Source organism: Zingiber officinale, chromosome 11A (genome assembly GCF_018446385.1).
Source record: "Zingiber officinale cultivar Zhangliang chromosome 11A, Zo_v1.1, whole genome shotgun sequence".
Lineage (NCBI taxonomy): Eukaryota > Viridiplantae > Streptophyta > Magnoliopsida > Zingiberales > Zingiberaceae > Zingiber > Zingiber officinale.
The window spans coordinates 53173448-53180824 of NC_056006.1; positions in this window are offsets into that span (position 1 = coordinate 53173448).

Below are 7377 nucleotides of genomic sequence, written 5' to 3' on the forward strand. Positions count from 1 at the left end.
AAAGATGTGTTGGAATTGGTTCAGTCTGATTTGTGTGGACCTATGACTATCCAAGTGAGAGGTGGTTTCGAATATTTCGTCTCTTTTATAGATTACTATTCGAGATATGGGTACATTTACTTATTGCACCACAAGTCTGAGTGCTTTGATAAGTTCAAAGAGTACAAGGCTGATGTGGAGAAATGTCACGGTAAAAGTATCAAGACACTACGGTCCGATCGTGGTGGCGAGTACCTCTCAGGAGAGTTTAGAAATTACTTATCGGAGGTTGGGATTCAATCCTAATTGTCTGCACCTAGTACACCCCAATAGAATGGTGTAACAGAATGAAGGAATAAGACTATTATGGAAATGGTTAGATCGATGATGAGTTATTCAGAATTACCAAATTCGTTCTGGGGATATGCTTTAGAAACGACAGTGTACATTCTGAACCTGGTACCTTCTAAGTCAGTACCCTCTACTCCCATGGAATTATGGAATAGGCGTAAGCCTAGTCTGAGTCATATTCGGTTATGGGGTAGTCCAACACATGTGCTGAGGGTAGATACTAATTAGTTGGAATCTCGTACAAAAGTTCACCTATTTATAGGTTATCCCAAAGGAACGAAAGATGGTTTGTTTTATAGTCCTAAAGATCAGAAGGTCATTGTTAGCACGAATGCCCGATTTTTAGAAGAGGACTATGTAATGAACCATAAGCCCATGAGTGAAATTATTCTAGAAGAAATAAGAGAGGGCATGCCTACTTTAGTACCAACAGTGCACAATGAAATATCACAAGAAACTACAACACGTATCACAAATGATATACAACCACAGACAATGCCTTGTCGTAGTGGGAGGGTTGTTAAGCAACCTGAAAGATTCATATTTTTGGGAGAGTCATCGGAATTGATCCCAAGTAAACATGAACCTGATCCCCGTACATATGATGAAGCACTCCAAGATAAAGATGCAACATCTTGGCAAAGAGCAATGAATTCAGAAATATAATCTATGTATTCTAACAAAGTCTGGGAGCTAGTAGAACCATCAAATAGTGTAAAAGCTATTGGATGTAAATGGATCTACAAAGGAAAAGAGGGATAGATGGGAAGGTGGAAACCTTCAAAGCAAGGCTTATTGCGAAGGAGTATACTCAGAAAGAGGGAATCGATTATGAAAAACCTTTTCGCCAGTAGCTATGCTTAAGTCTATCGGGATACTCTTATCTATTACTACTCATATGGATTATGAGGTTTGGCAAATGGATGTCAAGACAGCTTTCCTTAATGGAAGTCTTGAAGAAAACATCCATATGAAGCAACCAGAGGGGTTTATTGGAAAGGGAAAAGAGTATCTATTGTGCAAGCACAATCGATCGATTTATGGACTGAACCAAGCTTCAAGATCTTGGAATATCTGGTTTAATGAAGTAACCCAGTAATATGGATTTATTCAGTATCCGGATGAGTCTTGTGTATACAAGAAGTGTGATGGAAACGTGGTAGTATTTCTTTTACTATACGTAGATGACATTTTGTTAGTTGGAAACAATATCAAAGTGTTATCGGAAGTAAGGGCATGGTTGTCCAAGAAATTCGATATGAGAATGTGCATATATTCTCGGGATCAAAGTAATAAGGGATCGCAAGGAAAGAATGTTGTGTTTATCCCAAGCTTCATATATCGATACGATTCTAACTTGTTTTAGCATGCAAGACTCCAAGAAAGGTTTTCTACCTTTTCGGCATGGATTATCTTTATCTAAAGAGATGTCTTCGAAGACATCAAAAGAGATAGAAGAGATGAAGGCAATTCCCTATGCTTCAGCTATAGGAAGCCTAATGTATGCTATGTTGTGCACGAGACCGGATATCTGTTTTACCGTGGGTAAGGTTAGCAGATATCAAAGTAATCCAGGATAAGGACATTGGACTACCGTAAAGCATATATTAAAGTGCTTGAGAAGGACCAGAGATTATATGCTGGTATACCAAGTAGATAATTTTCTCCCTGTGAGTTACACGGATTTTGACTTCTAATCAAATAGGGACAATAGTAAGTTTACATCAGGCTTGTTGGTTGGTCCTAGGAAGATCGTACCGGTTCCACTGTACAAAAATTTTATATAAGTGTCGAACCTTTCCTAAACAACCTATTGTGTTCTTTAGAAGTTAAATTAGGAATCGCAGACAGAACTTAACATTATTGATTCCAAATTTAACTTATTTGTTCTTAATGGTTTAGATTTGAATCGCAAGTGGAACTTAACACTATTGATTCAAATCCACCTATGTTATTAATTTCATTAAATATTAATTTCCAAAATTAGCTTCCAGGACTGCATGGCGAGGCACATGGCCTTCTTCGATATGGGAGCAACCATGACCGCCTAGACAAAGCCTTTTAAGGAAAGCTAATATTTAATTTCCTTAAATAACTCTAGGTTAACCAAAAGGAACAATCGAATCACAAATTCGAAAAATAAAAGAAAAGAAACACAACTTCGAACCAAATCCGAAAACTCTAGAATCATATGCCTCTTGTGTTTGGTATTTTCAAAAATAACTATACAAAGAAAACTAGTATGATGCGGAAAACAATTACTAGTTATACCTTTCTTTGTAAGCAAATAACCTCTTGATCTTCTACCATATTCCTCTTCTTATCCTGGACGTTGTGTGGGCAACGATCTACCGAGATGAGAATCCACCTAAGCCACCTTCTTCTCCAAGCATGATTCAGCCACCACAAATATTCCATGAATAGATGTGGTTCGACCACCACCACCAAGCTCCAAGAGATACTTCCTTTCTCTCCTTCTTCTCCATGCTAAAATCTGGCCATCTTCAAGCTCCATGAGATTACAAGATCCGGCCAATGAAGAAGAAAGAAAAGGAAGAAGGAAAAATAATAGGGTCGGCCACCACCAAGGAAGAAAAGAGAGGAAGAAAAATATTAGAGTCGTTAGCCATGAAGGCACCTCTACCCTTAAGGAAATTTTAATAAAAACTTCCTTAATTCTTTTGCCATGAAAAAGAAAATTTAATTAATTAAAAATCAATTTCCTTTTTTCAAATTACTTGGTCGGCCACTTTTTCCCCAAAACAAGGAAAGTTTAATTCACACAAGAATTAAAACTTCCAAATTTGTTTCCAAAAATTTATAAAAAATTTCTTCAATAATTTTAATCCCTTCATGGTTGGTTAGTAAAAAGGAAATTTTATAAATTAAAATATTTCTTTTAAATATGTGGATAATTTCCAAAAAGGAAAGTTATCTCTAAAAATTAAAATCTCTTTTCAATCTACAAATAAGGAAAGATATCAAATCTTTTCTTAATCTTTTGTAGAAACTAATAAAAGAGAATATTTAATTTTTAAACTCTCTTTTAAATCATGAACATGGTTAAAAAAAGGAAAGTTTTCTCAAAATTAAAATCTCCTTTCAATCTACAAATAAGGAAAGATTCAAATCTTTTCTTAATCTTTTGTAGAAAGCTATAAAAGGAAAGATTTAAATTTTTTAACTCTCTTTTAAAACCATGATATCCACATAAGAAATAATTTTAATAAAAAATTCCTTTCAATTTTCTAGTGGCCGGCCACCTAAGCTTGGGACCCAAGCTTTGGCCGGCCACCAACTTGGCTCATCCACTTGGTCTTGGCCGGCCCTAGCTTGGGTTCCAAGCTAACTTGGCCGACCCCATTTGGATGGAAAAGAAGGTGGGTATGTGGTGGGTATAAATCTCTATATACAAGAGGCTACGATAGGGACCGAGAGGAGGAATTGGTTTTGGTCTCCTGATGAAATTAAGCTTCCCGTGTTCACCCTGAACACACAACTTAACTTCAACAATAATAATTCATACCACTAAAGAATTATTATTGAACTACCGCACCAATCCCAAATTACATTTTGGGCTCCTTCTTATTATGAGTGTGTTAATCTCCCTGTATTTAAGATGTCGAATGTCCACTAATTAAATGAGTTACTGACAACTCACTTAATTAATATCTTAGTTCCAAGAGTAGTACCACTCAACCTTATCGTCATGTCGGACTAAGTCCACCTACAAGGTTTAACATGACAATCCTTATGAGCTCCTCTTGGGGACATTATCAACCTAGATCACTAGGACACAGTTTCCTTCTATAATCAATAACACACACTATAAGTGATATCATTTCCCAACTTATCGGGCTTATTGATTTATCGAACTAAATCTCACCCATTGATAAATTAAAGAAATAAATATCAAATATATGTGCTTGTTATTATATTAGGATTAAGAGCAAACACTTCCATAATAACTGAGGTCTTTGTTCCTTTATATAGTCAGTATAAAAGAAACGACCTCTAATGGTCCTACTCAATACACTCTAAGTGTACTAGTGTAATTATATAGTTAAGATAAACTAATACCAAATTACACTACGACCTTCCAATGGTTTGTTCCTTTCCATCTTGGTCGTGAGCTACTGTTTATAATTTATTAAGAACCGATAACACGATCTTCTGTGTGTAACACCACACACTATGTTATCTATAATATAAATTAATTGAACATCTACATTTGGTAGGCACTTGACCAATGTGATTCTTATAAATGTTTATACAAAAGCTAGGCTTTTAGTATACATCCTAACAATCGCCCACTTATATTAAAAGACTTAGCTGCCATATCTGCTGTCATACATCTGATTCCCAACCCTTCAACATGCCCATCAAAAGCTCTTGCCTTAAGGACCTTAGTGAAAGGATCTTCCAGGTTATCACTTGATGCAATCTAAGCGGTAACAACTTCTCTTCGTTATATGATTTCTCATATTGGGTAGTACTTGCGCTCCATTGTGTTTATTTGCCTTATGGACTTATGGTTTTTCAAGTTTGCTACTGCACCAAATTGTTTTGGGCAAACCAGAAATCATATCTAAGTATATCTTGAAGTATCTGAGCCATACAGCTTCTATAGCTACCTCAGAGGCTGCCATATACTCAGCTTCTATGGTGGAGTCTGAAAAAGCACCTATGCTTATCAATCTTCCATAGTTATGACTTTACCTCCTAAAGTAAATACAAAAATCCCGAGGTTGACTTACTATTGTCCCTATTCGATTGGATGTCAAAATCCAGGTAACCCATAAGGAACAAATTATCTGCCTTGTAAGCTAGCATATAATCTCTAGTGCCTCTAAGGTACTTCAATATATGCTTTACCGCAGACCAATGTCCTTGTCCAGAGTTACTTTGATATCTGCTAACCATGCCCACGGCAAAACAGATATCCAGTTTTGTACACAGCATTGCATACATTAGACTTCCCACAGCCAAAGCATAAGGAACTGCCTTCATGTCCTTTATCTCCTTTGATATCTTCTGAGAGATCTCTTTAAATAAAGTTACTCCATGCCTAAAAGGTAAGAAACCTTTCTTGGAGTTCTGCATTCTAAAACGAGCAAGGATTGTATGAAGCTCGGGATAAACACAACATTCTTTTCTTGTGATCCCTTATGTATTTGATCCCAAGAATGTGTGCACATTCTCCTAAGTTCTTCAAATTGAATTGCTTGGACAACTATACCCTTACTTCCGACAACACTTTGATATTATTTCCAACTACCAAAAATGTCATCTACGTATAGTACAAGAAATACCACCATATTTCCATCACACTTCTTGTATACACAAGACTATCCGAACACTGAATAAATCCATATAACTGGATTACTTCATTAAACCGGATATTCCAAGATCTTGAAGCTTTACTTCAGTCCATAGACTGTTTGAGCTTACACACAAGATTCTTTTTGCAATGAACCCTTCTGGTTGCTTTATATAGATGTTTTCTTCAAGACTTCCATTAAGGAAAGCTATCTTGACATCCACTTACTAAATCTCATAGATAAAAGAATCCGAATAGACTTAAGCATGGCTACCGGTAAAAAAAGTTTCCTTTTTCAACAAGCCTTGCTTTAAAAGTTTCTACCTTCTTGTCTATCCCTCTTTTCCTATTGTAGACTTTTTTTCACCCAATGACTTTTACACCATTTGGTGATTTTATAAACTCCCAGACTCTATTAGAATACATATATTCTAATTATGTATTCTTTGCAAAGATGTTGCATCTTTATCTTGGAGTGCTTCGTCATATGTCTAGAGATTAGGTTCATGTCCACTAGGGATCGAGTCCAAAAACTTTCCCAAAACATGAATCTTTTAGGTTGCCTAACAACCCTCCCACTACGACGAGGCTCTTCCTGCAATTGTGTATCATTTGTGATATGTGTTGCAGTTTCTTGTGATATTTCATCTTGTACAGTTGGTACTAGATTAGATGTGTCATTTCTTTAAGAACAATTTTACTTATGGGCTTGTGGTTCATTGTATAGTCCTTTTCTGAAATCAGGCATTGGTGCTAACAATGACCTTCCGATTTTGAGGACTATAAATCTCCTTTCATTTCTCTAGGATAACTCACAAACAAGTAAACTTCTACCCAACTTATCAGTCTCTCTCATGTGCTAGACCACCCAAATCCGAATATGCTTCAAACTAGGCTTACGCCCATTCTGCAATTCTATGGGAGTAGAGAGTTTTGACTTAGAAGGTACTATGTTCACTTCTGTTTCTAGTGTATATCCTTAAAATGAATTTGGTAATTTTTTGAATAACTCATCATCGATCTAATTATTCCATAAGAGCCTCATACCTTCTTTCCACTACACCCACTACTAGAATTAAGGTCTTTAAGGACACACATAAATGCCTTTATAGTATACTTTTAGTGACACTAAAGCTATGGTGACATCACCAAAAAATGTATTGAAATGCGGTGTTAGCATAGACCCTCTAGTATTCCTGACATTTGTATAATGTCATTATAAAATATTTATGCTAACTACAAAAGTGTCTTAAATATAGGAATATAATGACAATTGTAAATGTCACGAAAAAGTATTTCATGGGCATTTATGCATGCCTTTTTATTATCTAAATAAGGACAAATATAAATGTCACCTAAACTAATTTATATTGACAATTATAAATGTTTTAAATTTTTATATAAGGACAATAAAATATGTTAGTAGTGATAATTTATAAGGATACGTTAAACTTTTATCTTATATAATCTATAATGGCATTATTAAATGTCAATTATAATATTTTATAAAAACATTAAATAGAAACATTTAGAATACACCACAATAAATTACTAATATTTATTCAGAATACAAAACATTCATCACATAATAAAAAAATTTATACTTCATCACAATTTAACCATCATCACAATTCATCACAATAAGAATAGAAAAGTTTTATATCCAATTCATTCATCATATCATCATAATTCATCCCATCATCACAAAAGTGCAAATGTATTACTAA